Genomic DNA, 16041 nt, shown 5'->3' on the forward strand with positions numbered 1-16041 from the left:
CAAAAGTAATTCTGGACAACAAGAGCAAGGCAGGGGGCATCACAATCCTGGACTTCAAGTTATACAGTACTACAAAGCTATAGTGATAAAAAGAGCATGGTATTGGCAAAAAACAGACTTCTGGCTCAAAGGAACAGAATAGAAGATACAGAAACAACTCCAGCTATGTTATTTTTGACAAAGGGGACAAATCCCTTCACTGCAAGAAAAACATCCTCTTTAACAAATAGTGTTGAGAAAACTGGTTATCCACATTCCAAAGGTTGAACCTAAAACTTTATCTCTCATCATATATTAAATTAAAGTCAAAATGGATCAAACATCTAAACATTAGAACAGAAACATTCTGCTGGAAGGTAAAATAGGTAAAACTTTTGAAGATACAGGGGTATGCAAAGACTTTCCGAGTAAAACCTCTATTGTATAAGATATAATACCAAAAATCAGATAATGAGAGCTCATTAAATTATAGAGCTTTTGCACAGTGAAGAAAATCACTAATAGAGTGAAGAAACAGTTTATATGATGAGAAAAGAAAATTTGCTAGATACTTCTCATACAAAGGGCTAATATCTAGAATATATAAAAAATTTAAAAACTTTAGACACCCTCTCCAAATTTAAAGACCCAACTAAAAAATGGGTATCTGAAATGAATAGACACTTCTCAGATGAAGAAATACAAACAGCCAATAAATAGATGAAAAGTGCAACATCACTGGCCATTTTAGAAAAGCACATTAAAACAACACTGAGATTCCACCTCACTCCAGAAAGAATGGCTACCATCAAGAAATCAACCAAAAACAAATGGTGGAGAGGCTTTAGGAAGAAAGAAACCCTTCTCCAATGTTGATGGGACTGTAAATTGATACAACCACCATGGAAATAAGTATAGGGATTCCTTGAAAAACTAAAAGTAGAAATTCCATTTAACCTAGCTATTGACCTTCTAGGTATCTTCCTAAAAGTGTTAAAGATATCATACCACAGTGATGTATGCATACTCCTATATGGACAATTCATAATAGCTAAATCTTGGAAACAGCCTATATGTTCACCAACAGATAAATGAATAAAAAATGTGGTATTTATACACAATGGAGCATTACTCTGGTATAAAAAATGGTAAATTTGAGTCATTTGTAGGAAAATGGATGCACCTTGAGACCATAATATCAAGTCAGTTAAAGTAACTCAGAAATACAAGCTTAAATGTGGCATAGTTTCTCTTATGTGAATATATATATATATATATATATATATATATATATATATATATATAAAAGACAGATAATAGGCAAAAAGACAGAAATGGTATTGTAATCCAGTGTGGACAATGTATCTAAAAACGGATCTTGACTTATATGTTTTATATGGTCTTTGGCTCATTGGTCTGGTTTTCAATCTGTATATATGATAATTAACTTTACAAGGTCTTATAAATGAATCTAATGCTGGAAAAAAATAGAAAGGAGGTAGAGGGATCAGAGAAAAAGAAGGGAATTGAAATGTGTTATCTACATGCACCAATCCCCTACAGTGAAGGTAATCATATACTACAAACACATACTAATAAAAGTAAAAAAAAAAAAGAATTCACTTAACCCACGTTTTCATCTCTGTCTAAATCTAAACTTGAAACATGCTAGATCATAACTCTGAACTATTTTCTATCCCAAATGTCTTTGACAATTCAATAACTGTATCAAAACTCATGAATACAAGAGGCAATGAGAGAATTTCAGTCTCTCATTTAAATTTTCACAGTTAGAGATATTATTAAAATTAGAGGTGGTCAGTGTTGCTTAGAGAGGAAATACTCTTATTACATTTTATACAGGGGTCAGAATTTTCAAGAATTATGGTATATCCCTCTTATATTTCCTTTTACCACTAAGTACATACTTATTCCTTTGTCAAATGGTCTTGAAAATTGAAGTTAGTATCCACTTAAAAATCCCCACACAAAATTGAAACCAGAAAAGAACTTTTCATATCCTTCCTACATTTAATTATGCTACAAAGTCTTGAAGGCCCTCTTCAAAGTTTTATGGATCTCAGTAGATGTCACAAAATAATCGTCTTGTCCTTTTCAAAGATATTTTCTAATTTTAGCTTTATTTAATTAGCTTTAAGGAAACTGGAAAAATTACGTACGAAAAAAAGACTCTTCTTAGTTTCAATCATGTACCAAGATATCATATTGACAGCTGTAATAAACTCCTTCTACATGAGGTGTCCTACATTAAATCATCAGGGAAAGGGTTCAAGAGAGTTGTGCATCTAGGGTTTTATTGACAATGAGTTCACACAACTGTCTTAAATAGCAATTCTTTATCTCTTGATAATGTGGCTTAAGAAAGTAGTGTCTAGTGTCATTAAAGAAAAAGAAAAATCAATCTCAGTCTATAGAGGTAGAGGCATGAGAAAGAAATTAAGCTCAGAAATGCAAAGCTAGAAGTAACCTTAGAGGCCTTTTTTTTTTTTTTTTTTTTTTTTTTTTTTGCTACTGAGGATCGAACTCAGGACCTCATGCCTGCCAGGCAGGTGCTATGCTGCTGAGCTAAATCCCCAGCCCAGAGGTCACTTATTTAAGTATCCTACAACCTGCTCAAATCCTATCTACCTCCCAGACAATGGTTTAGCCAGTACCAGCTTTAGTACTTCCAGGGAATGAGGCAATTGCTTCTATTTCTACCCAAACTACTGGCAAATTCATAGTGAGCTGTTATCTGTCTTTAGTTTCAATACATTATATTTAATTTTGCTGTTAAAGGACAAACCATTGGTGAGGGACTTATTTATCCAGTTCTATATAGTATGTTTTGGGGTTGTTCAAAACCATATACAACACATGCTCTCCTTCTGTGGGATGGGAAAAGAAAGAAAGAAAACACGAAAGACAGACATGTCTCCACCACTCATCTGAGGAAGAGGAGGAGAGAGATTCAGGTCAGTCCCTTCACTTCTAGAATCTATATACCACAATAATGACACCTTAAAGTATCATTTTAAGGATCAAACTTGTGTATTGAATTGTTTAATAAATGGTCAGAGCTACCTATGTGAAAATGTTCATTTTCATAGCACCTGATACAGATTTTTATGGTAAAATATCCTATCATGGATCATAACAATTTATTTATTTAGTTGCTGTCTTTGGAAGGAATGGCAACATAGTGTCTTTATATTGAGCCCTTAGCTATACAGTTTCAGGCACACTGTAAGTATTCTGAAAAGGTCTATTGAATTAATCCAAATGAGCATTAATCTTGGATTGTCACTGATGGTGTTATAACTGAAATGTATATTATAGAAGCAGAAATTTAATTTAATTAAGAAGCAGAAATATTTTACTATAAAACGCAATAATGAGTTCATTTTATATGTGATTTATTTAAGCATCTTGCAGTACCGATCTTGAGGGTAAATGAAATAACATGACTGAATGTAAAATTTAGCGAGATTTCACAAAGAAGAGGGGGATGAAATAATATAGGAAAATAAACTTAACAAGCACTACTTCACACAGGAAAGTGTAGAAGCACAATTGACGAGCTAGGGCAATACTCAGGGTTTGGACTGGCAGAAGAAATCAACTCGAGAAAGAAAGAGACAGAGGAACAGCCATTCTCAACAGCATCTGTTGTTACTCATATTTTATTTATTGTCCTAAACATAAAAAGATGTGTTATGTACATGTATAAACTCCTCATGATGGATGTAATCATTATATATAGCAAACATGTTATAAAAATTTTTTAAAAGAAAATATTTTTCAAAATATCAAAGATATGGAAATATCTACTCTGTCTAAAAAAATTTGGTATTTTATAAAATACAACAGAAAAATTAAATAAGGTCCATACTTGAAAGGAATTTGCATAGACAAGTAATAGATAACAGTATAAATAAGAAACAGGAGATTAGGGCAGCTGTGAAGTACATAAGTATGTATCTAAATTGCTGATAAATGTCACAGGCTTTAGAATTGCAACAGAAAAAACAAAACTGCGGATTTAAGAAACTGAGAAAGATTTTTTGGATGAAATAGTTCTATAACTGAGTCACACATAGGTACTTTTTGAGAAGTAAATTTGACAAGGAGATTCTGTCTTCCCCACTTACTAGCAGCATAATCTGTATAATCTTAGGCAATTGACTTAACCTAAGCATCAATGTCTTCCTCATCAATGAGTATCAAAGTCTTACTGTAAGGATTTAATTGATTAGTATGTACCTCAGCCTTAGAATAGTACCTTGAAATGTGTAATAATTTTGGCTACTATATTATCTTGAAATAATTATTTTATTATTAATGAGGCATACTGTGGTGTGTTTCAAGTCATTTAATATGTATTTTCATAGGAACTCTTTCTCTTCTCTCTCTCTTTCTCTTTGTGTGTGTAGTATTAGGGATTGAATCCAGGGCTTTGCTAAATCCCAAAATATTTTTTTAAATTTTTGTTTTGAGGCAGGATATCACTAAGTCACTCAGTTGACCAAAATGGGCTCAAACTTGCAGTTCTCCTGCCTCAGGCACCCAGAGTGATGGGATTACAGGCATGCACCACCATGCCCAGTTAGGAACTCTTTCTTGCACAAATTTAACACAATTAACCCATTCTTCCAATTACCCTCAAAATATGTACATAGATAGATAAGACAAAAATGAGATGCAGTTTTAAATGCTGGTGGGAGAAAAAGAAATGATATTTTTCAGGCCTGGTCATGTACAGCTGTAATCCAAGCACTCCAGGAATCTGAGGCAGAAGGACAGAAAGTCTCAGTTTAGTAACTTAAGGAAACCTTGAGTCAAAATAAATTTTTTAAAAAGGGCTGAGGCTATAGCTCAGTTAGAAGCCACTGGGTTCAATCCCTAGTATTACAAAAGAAAATGATGTTTTGATTAACAAAATCTCCTGTATCATTTTTCCAACTCTAGCACCAAAATACCATTTTGGATTCTGAATAAACTGCTAGTATTGTGCAAAGATTGCTGAACTAGGAGTTGAGGTTTGGGGGTCTAGTCTGGTCTCTAGCACTAAATCACTGTGAGATCTTGGATATATAAATTCACATCTAAGCATTAATTCTCTCACTTTAAAATGAGAGACTATAGTACTTTTTCCTTTTTATGCAAAAGACATATATTGTCGATCCAATGATGATTTAATATTCCAAAGAACTAAACATGAACAAAACATTTAAGCAATTTTTTTTCATATTTTCAGTGCTGTGTGGTTACAGATCAGTGGCAGCAAATCTTCGTCTCTAACTATAGGTGAGTGAGTAGAGGGCCTCATAGCCTGTGCCTCTGGTCCCTACATGGCTTGAGAAGCTGTTTTTATCACTCCAGGTTTTTTTTTTTTGGTACCAGGGATGGAACTCAGGACTTTGTGCTTGCCAGGCAGGCACTGCACCACTGAGCTACACCCCCGGCCCCAGACACTCCAGTTCTAGTGGCACTTATAGAAATAGTTCTGTCATCTGATATATTAATTTTTGCAGAATTTAAGCCATGTTATGAAAAACATTATCTTTTCTATTATTTAAAAAAAAACTGACTTGTAGAGCATGGGAGAGGAGACAGTGTGTTGATGGTGGGAGTGCATGTATGTATTTGCAAAGTTAATGTCATGTATGTATGTACATATGTACTGGAGATCAAAGTCAGAGCTTTAGGCATGTTAGACAATTGCTCTACTATTAAGCTACATACCTGGGACATTTGTCTTTTTGAAGAAAACAGAGAGAACCAAGATAAAATGTCTTTACAATGCTCAGTGACTAACTGTTCCAAGATCACAGATGAGAAACAATCTCATACGATGCATTATAATAAAATTATCATCAAAACAGGAAAAGTAAAGCTGTTCAGATTAAGCATCTAAACTGAACATTCTCTCTTCACCTGTTCTAATTAAAGAATAGCATTTTTAAGGATCTAGAGTTATATTTTAAAAGATTTAAAATAGAAGAGATGTTTCCTTTTATGTATGTCTTTTTAAAAAGCCATTTGACAGCCAATATAATGACCTGGCAGGTAATAAAGGATACTCGCTTGAATTTTTTAAAAATTGTCATGTGAAAAAAACCCAGTAGTGGATCTCCATTTCAGAGTGAAGTTGAACGAATAGTAAATATTGCATTGCTTGCACCATGCACCTTGGCCTATTTGAGTACAATGCTTTTCAATAAAGGCTACTTGAATAACATGTATAAATACTATTGAAAATATCCTCATATATAATTCACATCTTTCTAAACTTTTCTATGTTTTATACACAAGAGTAAAAAATAAGCTAATAGAAATAATCATTTAAATGCAAAATGCTTGCTCATGCACAATGCATATTTCAAGTATTTTAAACCAAAGACTCTCAAATTTAAAACATACTACAACTGTAATAACAGAGAACTGAATATGCACCAAAACAAGGTACATGATTGAGGAGTTTTCATTTTTGAAACATATGTGACTTTTACTCACAGAATAGCTCCCTGATATGATTTTAGTTATATCTACAGAGAAGCAATCCTCTCAGAATAAAAAAATCTGTCAATCATCTGAAAACTTCAGTATAATATAGAGTCCTACAGTACATGAACTTTCTGTTTTAAATTCATTTAATAGTTATATAAATCTAAACGAACAATATTATTTTTTTTTCTTTTGTAGATCAACAATAATTTAAACCATTACATAATCATTGGATTTCTCCAGTTAGATAAGAGATTTTTGGTCAAAATTTGCTTTCAATATGCAGTGCTCAGATTCTAATTCTTTGCATACTTATTCTGTAATGCCCAAGGCACTTTAGAGTAGTTTGGGGATGAAGTATGAATAAGTAAAAGACTAAGCACAATATTTTTAAACCAATAAACACTAAAAAAACAAATTACCTAAATTCCTATGCTGACTTAAAAGGTTGTAAATATTGGCATGTTTACTAGTTTAATAGCTTGAGCTTCTTGCTGGACAATATTGATAAGAAGCAAAAATTATTACATTAGTAGAAAGAAGTATTTTAAATAATAAGTATATGAAATGCATTTGTTCAGGCAGTTTGAAAATACTGTTTATGTTGTGTTAGTCGAAGAATGTAACAAATCAATCAGGGAATTTGGGAGCAACATTGAGAATAGCAGAAAAAAAACAGCTGATAAGGAATGTCTGGTTTTTCAGTGTTGTGATTCTAAAATGTGGTGAGTCACATGTGCGGAATCAGCCATTTGGGCTCCACAGCCCATTTCCTCAGCTTTGCATCTCATTCCACTTTAACAATTTTATAATGAAAAAAAAAACTGTATGGAAATTAGTTAGACTAATCAAGGACCAAAAAATAAATTCTACCTTGGGGGATATTGGAGGCATAGTTGGGAAGCAGTGGTGTGGTCAACAAGTACAGTAACAAGGTAATGTTCTTAGGTTATAAAGCAATTTGATATTCCTATATCTGCAAGCTATAAAATGTATTGGAAACTCTACAATGTTCAGCCTTTGGCTTCGTCTCTTCTTTTTGGTACCCATCGTGCAAGAACAGATGCAGAACAGAGAACCAAAGGGAGCTCCTTGTCCCACTGGAAACCTTGATTGTTTTCACTAAGTATTAGACAGAGTGTACTTATAGAGAGAAGGGAGTGAAGAGTACTTGAGTTTTGTTTTCACCTTGAAATAATTGCTTCTGGTATAAAATATCAAATTGAAGTTTTCTTTTGTCCCCTTTCAAAAACTGTACAGGAAGTTTAAGAACAATATCAAAATGTAGTAAGTTCATAAGAGCTCTGCAAAAAGACTGTGGTAAGGGGATGGCTAGATCTTAATGCAGCAACTTTCTTGGGACAGATGTTTGGAAGAGAGATAATAGGTAAGAAGATAGGGATGTTTTAAACTAAGCAGGTAAAACTATGACTTAAATCGTTTATGAAACAAAGCCTCTAAGAAGGTGGGAGCTATTGTTTAGGATACAGACCCAAAGAGGCAGCATAAACAGAAAGTGAGCAGGAAATGTGTAAGTCTAAGGAATACCGATGCCAGCCAATACTTGCCTGGTACTGACTGAGTGGCCATTACCAATAAGAGTCCCTCTAATTTCTAAAATTATAATAAAGAAACATGATTTGCTTAGATAGGCTAAGTTTTAAGCTATTCTCACTTTCCAACATATGCACCTGCTAACTCTTGAAGTACACTATCATGGATCCACCAAGTTTCCCAATGCATTTGGTTAGCCTTCCTTTACAGTGGAGTAACCTTTGGAGATAAAAAGTCTGAAACCAGGCATGGTGGTGCTGTGGGAGGCTGAGGCGGAGGACTTCAAGTTCAAACCCAGCCTGGGAAATTTAGTGACTTAAGAGAGACACTGTATCAAAATAAAAACTAATAAAGGCGTTCCCTTGATGTGTGTGGGGTGGCCCACGCCAGTGTGAGCCTGAGGTGGCGCAAGCTTCTGGGAGCTCCTGGGTGAGGAGGGCAGGGCCTAGTGGCCCCAGGGCTGAACATCGCGGGGCGGGCAGGGTGGCAGGGCTGCGTCCACAGTACCACCTGTGGCAGGACGAGGGTTCTGGTAAAAGAAAAGATGTTTTCCCAATTAAGCGCAGTTGCCACTCCTTGTACCTTGGCATGCCAACATTTGCACACGAAAGAAAAAGGAAAGCTACTCCTGTTGAATCCAAGAACAAACAAGGGAATGGCTTTTACATTACAGGAAGGATAGATGCTTGGTCTTCAAGGACTTTTGCCTCCTAAAATAGAGACACAAGACATTCAAGCCTTACGATTTCATAAAAACTTGAAAAAAATGACCAGCCCTTTGGAAAAATACATCTATATCGTGGGAATACAAGAAAGAAATGAGAAACTGTTTTATAGAATACTACAAGATGATATTGAAAGCCTAATGCCAATTGTATACACACCGACAGTTGGTCTCGCTTGTTCCCAGTATGGACACATCTTTAGAAGACCTAAGGGATTATTTATTTCAGTCTCAGACAGAGGTCATGTTAGATTAATTGTGGATAACTGGCCAGAAAATTCTGGGTCTTGGAGATTTGGATGTCTATGGAATGGGAATCCCAGTAGGAAAACTTTGGGTTTTTTTTTTTTGAAAACTTTGTTTATATACAGCTTGTGCAGGAATAGGGCCTGATAGATGCTTGCCTGTCTGTATTGATGTTGGAACTGACAATCAGGCACTCTTAAAAGATCCATTTTACATGGGCTTGTATCAGAAAAGAGATCGCTCACAACTTTATGATGACCTGATTGATGAGTTTATGAAAGCAATTACTGACAGATATGGACGGAACACACTTATTCAGTTTGAAGACTTTGGAAATCATAATGCATTCAGGTTCTTGAGAAAATATAGAGAAAAATATTGTACCTTCAATGATGGCATTCAAGGGACAGCTGCAGTAGCTCTATCAGGTCTTCCTGTAGCCCAAAAAGTTATTAGTAAACCAATCTCAGACCACAAAATCTTGTTTCTTGGAGCAGGAGAGGCTGCCCTTGGAATTGCAAATCTTATAGTTATGTCTATGGTAGAAAATGGCCTCTCAGAAGAGGCACAAAAGAAAATCTGGATGTTTGACAAGTATGGTTTATTACTTAAGGGTCGGGATGCTAAAATAGATAGTCATCAGGAACCATTTGTACACTCGGCACCAGAGAGCATGCTTAATACTTTTGAAGATGCAGTAAATATACTTAAACCTTCAGCTATAATTGGAGTTGCAGGTGCTGGCTGGCTTTTTACTCCTGAGATAAATCAAATCCATGGCCAGTATCAATGAAAGGCCTGCAATATTTGTATTAAGTAATCCAACAGCAAAGGCTGAGTGCACGCCTGAAGAAGCATACACACTTACAGAGGGAAGGTGTTTGTTTGCCAGTGGCAGTCCATTTGGGCCAGTGAAACTCCAAGATGGGAGAGTCTTCACACCAGGTCAAGGAAAAAATGTATATATTTTTCCAGGTGTGGCTTTAGCTGTTATTCTCTGTCACACCTGACATATCAGTGACAATGTTTTCCTGGAAGCTGCAAAGGCACTGACAAGTCAACTGACAAATGAAGAGTTAGCCCAAGGGAGACTTTACCCACCACTTGCTAATATTCAGGAAGTTTCTATTAACATTGTTATTAAAGTTACAGAATACTTATATGCTAATAAAATGGCTTTCCGATACCCAGAACCTGAGGACAAGGCCAAATATGTTAAAGAAAGAATATGGTGAAGTGAATATGATTCCTTGCTGCCAGATATGTATGAATGGCCAGAATCTGCATCAAGACCTTCTCCAATAACAGAGTAGAAGCATCACACTGCGAAATTCTTTCCATACATTAAGGAACCTCTTTTTTTTTTTTTTAAGAAAGCAATTCTTCCCAATTTTTCCATGAATCTACATGTCTGCTGGGGGTAGATGTGTTGACTCTCTTGTTAAGGTCCACAGTACCCTATCATCAAGTAACCATAGATAGTACTTCAGTCCTAGTTTGTAGCCCTTTACTACACCCAAGAGATGTAAAAAATAACTTTTGTGGATGCCTTCACTCACTTTTGTTCATACTTGCCAAGGTATTTATTATTTGCTGTTACAGATGATAATCTTCTCTCACTGAAATTTATTTCTATGGATTTTAAGTAGAACCAAATTTTAACTAAACTCCAAAGAAAAATTATCAGTATTTAAAACTTTTTAAAAAATACCTGCTTCATTTTATCTTAATGCTTTGAAATTCCTTTATAGTAAACAGGAAAATTTTTTCCATTTTGGAACTAAATCAAGGTTTAACTATAACATTATGAGAGAATAATGGAAATTGTAGTACTGCTGCCTTTAGAGAAGTAAAACAGCCATTTGCAACAGTATAAAAATCAAATAAGTTATGTTTTACTTCTGAATAAGCTGTATTTAATTATAGAGTATACTTTTATTCCAATAGTTATGCTTTGTACTACTTGGTATAATTTTTGGACTCCCTTATGATAGATTCCTTTGAATATTGTTAGTACTAATGACAACTCTTTTTGTATTGAAGATGGATTTAATACTTTTCAGAGTTAAATGGGAAGGAATAAGTGTTCTGAGCAGGAAATGCCATTTTTAATCCTGTAAAATGGGTAATAACTGGCTAAAGAGACCAGTTATTGTGTAGTACATACTGAAGATTTTAGGGGAAAATTCGAAAACAACTTAAGAAATAGTATGACTGTAGTATCTACTCATCACGGATGCTTTGAATTCAGTACTGTGGATTCAACCCAGAGGTATTCTACCCTGAGCTACATCTTTAGCCCTTTATTTTTTATTTTGAGACAGGCTCTTGCTAAGTTGTGATCCTCCTAATTAGTTGGGATTACATGTGTGCTACTACACCCCGCAAGAGGATAAAACTTCTAAATTCTCCTTCTAGAATAGTAACAACAATAAAAAATTATTCATAAGTATATATCAGTTTACACATTATTTAATATTTCTCTGTAAGAAAAAGGGGCTTTTTGTTTTTCATCTTCTCTTCTGTCTATTGAGATTAATTCATAATAAATTTTGAATATAACTTATTTTAAGAATGGTTAGTGTATACCATGGGAGGAAAAAAGTTTGAAATGGCCTTGCCATTTGGAATATTGAAAAACAGAGTTAATCCATTTAAAAGATAAGTAAAATCAAGTCTGTCTCAAAAAACAAGGAATTAGGTCTCAATTTGATTATTTTAATTAAAGATGAAAGGTTTGTGTTTTTCATGTTGTTTTTGTGAAAATAAAATCACCCCTAACAATAAAAAATATAATAATAATAAAGGCCTGGTGATGTAGCTCAGTGTGAAGGACCTGGGTTCAATACCCAGTACCACCAAAAAATAAAAGTTTTGCATAATGACAGGCTTACATTAGTTGACGTTTTCTTTCTTTCATAAATATGGATGAACTATAATGTTCACCAAACATGTTTAGAAAACTAATAACAATCCAACAGAGCAAAGGTGGTTCTAAAGAAAATAATTAAGACAATGGAAGGAACAGTAGCATTATAAAACCAGAACAGAGTGCTAAGAAATCTGAGAAGCAAAGCCTTCTGAGGTTTAAAAATTAGTAGGAAACTAGGAAAAATTTTGAGGAAGCTGAGGAATCTCATTTGAAGAATCTGAGGAATCTTATTTTGGGGTTGGAAAAAAGATAAATGAATGGAAACTATAACAAATAGATTAAACTTATAGAGAACTAGCCCAGGGCCCCAATATCCATCTAATGAGAATTTTAAGAAGACATAGAACATAAAAAGGCTGAGTAAATACAGTTTTTTAAAAACCTGAAACTGAAAACAAATGATAAACACACTTCAAAATACAGTAGTTATGTGTTTAAATGGTCAGCAGGACCCATGCCCATGCCTTTCATAACTCTATGAAACTTCATATCCCCAAAGACTCATAGAATACTCTAAAAGCTCCCCAAAGCAAAAAGCTATATATCTACAAGAGAGGAGGATTAAATGGCATTATATTTTTAATCAGCATTTCTGAAATTAATAAGACAATAGGCATTTTTTTTTAATTTTGTGGGAAAATAATTTTAAACTTCAAAATTTTTTTAGTAATGCTAGTAAATAAGTATGGTGATAAAATAATGACAGTCAATGTTTACAAAATCTCAAACATTTTACTTTACAAATTCCATTTGAAATATTCCTTATGGATGTCAAAAAAGACAAAACTCAAAAAGAAATGTGGAACATGGAAGAGGCAGACAGAGGTCACAACAGAAGCATAAATAAATAAGAATAGACTATGAGCAAGAGGAGAAAAAATATCCTGAAATGACAGTTCCAGAACACAACTTAAAAAATCATCAACAAAAATTAAAACAATGATCTAAACCAAAGGAAAAATAGTGTCTTTCAGAGAAATGTCTTTTCAACTTTAATAATAGTACATCCATGATTAAGTAACAGGTAATCTTAGTGATAAGGTAAAAGAATGATATTCTTTTTTAAAGACTATCATTTCAAAGTTCAAGTAAAAAATAGTCACAGTCAAACTATAAATCAAATTAAGATAAGTTTTGGGAGCTAAAATGGAGATTCCATTTGATCTCCATGGCTTGGGAGAGGCACACGCTTCAGGACAAAGAGTTTCACAATGCCCTTCTTGTAGTGTGATTACAATACATGGTTCTGTAAGGAATGACTGGATAATCATACAATAGTAATGTGTTGTTTGCTGATTTATTGATTTTCAATTTTACAATTATCTATAATTATGCCTGGCAAAGAGCATTGGCAAATATAAAAGTGCATGTAATTGACAGAAGGTACAAAGTTGATAGAGTTTCAAGCAAAGGGGTAAATATGCTTCATTACAGTAGTTTCCTAGAAACCATCTTTGATACTAATACAATAATTTTTAAAAGTCTTTGTTATATTATGCCTTTTATGTATATCATTTTTCTTTAATGAGAATTGAATTCTCAACTTGACTGTCTATGAATGAACCAATGTACAATGAATAGGAACTAAGTATTTTTCTGAAAGCAATTACAAACATAGCTAAATCCTCATCTTTGAAAACCTGACCTTCCCTATGGTCACTGAAATTTTCCCACTAGTCACAAGACAAAAACTTTTTTTCAGAAAATGCCATTTCTATTAAATTCATATTCTATTTCTACAAAACTGTAAAGCAACCGCTCAAATTATTGTATTTAACAGATAGATTGTATTTTTTTAGTAATTTGTTATTCCCTATACTTTAATTTTCTAAGGAGTTCATTGAGACATGTTTACTATTATAGATAGTTGAGATGACATGTTTATATTATAGACACCACCATACACACTTGCCCACACAAATAAATGCCTGTTTGAATATTTGCATATTTTTCCACAGTGTGAAACTATTTCAAAGCAAGGCTTTTTTGAAATGGTAAACATTTTGACTGGAAAAATTGTTTTTGCTCTGCGAGCCTAACTCATCTCACTGCCATATGAAAAAATCAAGTGCAGAAGGCAGTGAAAAACGACTAGTCATTTCTTTTCTCCCAACTGATACATATCTTATTTATTCTTTCTTGTAATGTGTGAATGCTGCACCATGCCCTATTTTGTCTTCTGCCTCAATTAAAATGTAAATTTCTGCAGACCATCTCTATAATTCCAAACTGCTCTAGGCAGGGGAATTTAAACTGCTTTTAATAAAACCAACTACAGATGCTGAAATAAGATTTCTTCCCAAGTCTTTGAAATCTATATATGTAGTAGTGTTCTGGGTCTTCTGTAGTTATGTCTTGGCTATAAACACTCAGATAAAAGGAAAGGAAGGTGATTGGTATCCTTGAGCATCACCACACATGCAAACTAAGAGTGAGGGGACTGACCCATCTCCTCTCTTAGACAATTTATAACAACCAATCCTTTTTCTCTTACACAAGATAAATGTTGGTCATATTTAGAATTTATAGCCTCAAAATGCCACTATTCATTTTTCAAGATAGGATAAGAATATGAGAGGTAGATTTAAAATTGAAGTCAAGTTTGTAAAAATGACTTTTGGATTTTTATTTCACCTAGTTGGTCTTCAATTTATCCATTTCACTGTATGACCCTGTAAAGTATTCCGCTCCCTCCTTCTTTGCTCCTTTTTCTGGTTAACTCCTAGTGTTCTCTCAAATCTTAAGTCCAGTGACTCTTCCAGGAGCATAACCTGGGACACTTAGAGGGTTAAATTGCTCTCCGTTTTTCCCTTTGCCAGCATTTCCTGGTTGCTCTCACACTGTTCTACTGATTTTTCTTTATTAGAATTAACATTTAATTATCTTTCACATCACATGAAGGACACTTCACACAGTGAAAGGAAGAACTAAGTAGACAGGAAAGGGGAAAACATGGAAACCAGGACTTTCCTAGGAAAATCAATCCACTAGTCAAATGGACATCTTCCCATTATTGTTGGATAATACAATGTAGAAGCAAATAGTAAAAGAGAACAATTAAGAAGCCATATCAACTGCATTGTTTACATTTGTGGTTCTCTGAGTGTGCTAGTCTCCAACCAGGCTGTAGCCAGTGTTGATCTTATCACTAAAAAGGCAAAGGATTTCTCTTCTCACATTGCAAATGTGTAACATTTAACAGTATAATCTTTTGTTCTCAAAGACAGTGGTTCTCTACTGGGAAGTGAATTTTGTTCCCCAGGGGATATCTGTCAATGTCTGGTCACATTTTGGGAGGATAAGATAAGTTCTATTGGCATCTACTGGGTAGAAGCCCAAGATGTTTTGGGTTTTTTTCCCCATTAACTTTATTGGTACATTTTAGGTATAAAATACAGTTACATTCATCATTGGGATCTTGTACCATTACATGAGTCTCTTGGTTCTTATTTTTTTTCCTCTTCCCTTCCCCTCCCTTCACCCCCTCCACCCTTCCCTATTTGCAAAGACCTTGTTTCCATATTCTTCCTCTTCTCATATTTCTTCCTTTCCCTTTTTTCCCTTCCCCTAATCCTCCCAATTCCCCTGCTCTTTTAGATCTTTTCTTCCTGTTATACAATATCAGTTATACATTTTTTAAATTACAATATTAAGATCTAGAAGACATTACCACAGATTTTACAGAATTTAAAAGGATATAGAAAGCATATGACAAAAATCTTTTTTGAAATAAATTCGTCAACTTCTAAGAAGTACCTTGGAAGACGAATGAAACTAACTCTGGAGGAAATATAAAATTTGAATAGCATCTATTAAAGAAAGTATATTCGTAGCTTGAAAACCTACCTATAGGACAACAGCAGGCTCATAAACATTTTAACTGATAAATTATATCAAACAATTAAAGCAGAGAAAAGAAGGAACACTTCTCCCCTCATTTTAGGAACTCAACATTGTGCTAATCCTAAAATTGGATAAAGATAATAGAAGAAAAATGTATGAACATAGATAGAAATTTGTTTAACAAAACAAACTATTAGAAGTCAGATCTGGCAGGATGTAGAAAGTGGTTTTGTTATAGGGATGGCAGTGTTGGTTC

The 16041-nt window shown here is 34.1% G+C and overlaps 1 protein-coding gene and 1 pseudogene across 8 annotated transcripts in view; one reads left to right on the top strand and one right to left on the bottom strand.

The window, feature by feature from the left end:
• Dcc (DCC netrin 1 receptor) overlaps positions 1–16041 on the bottom strand; it is a 1202110-nt gene that overhangs the window by 552832 nt on the left and 633237 nt on the right. The window lies entirely within an intron of this gene.
• Positions 8505–10542, top strand: LOC101705198 (NAD-dependent malic enzyme, mitochondrial pseudogene; annotated as a pseudogene).

Source organism: Heterocephalus glaber, unplaced genomic scaffold (assembly GCF_053883595.1).
Source record: "Heterocephalus glaber isolate CG9 unplaced genomic scaffold, H.glaber_assembly_v1.0 deba00000331, whole genome shotgun sequence".
Classification (NCBI taxonomy): domain Eukaryota; kingdom Metazoa; phylum Chordata; class Mammalia; order Rodentia; family Bathyergidae; genus Heterocephalus; species Heterocephalus glaber.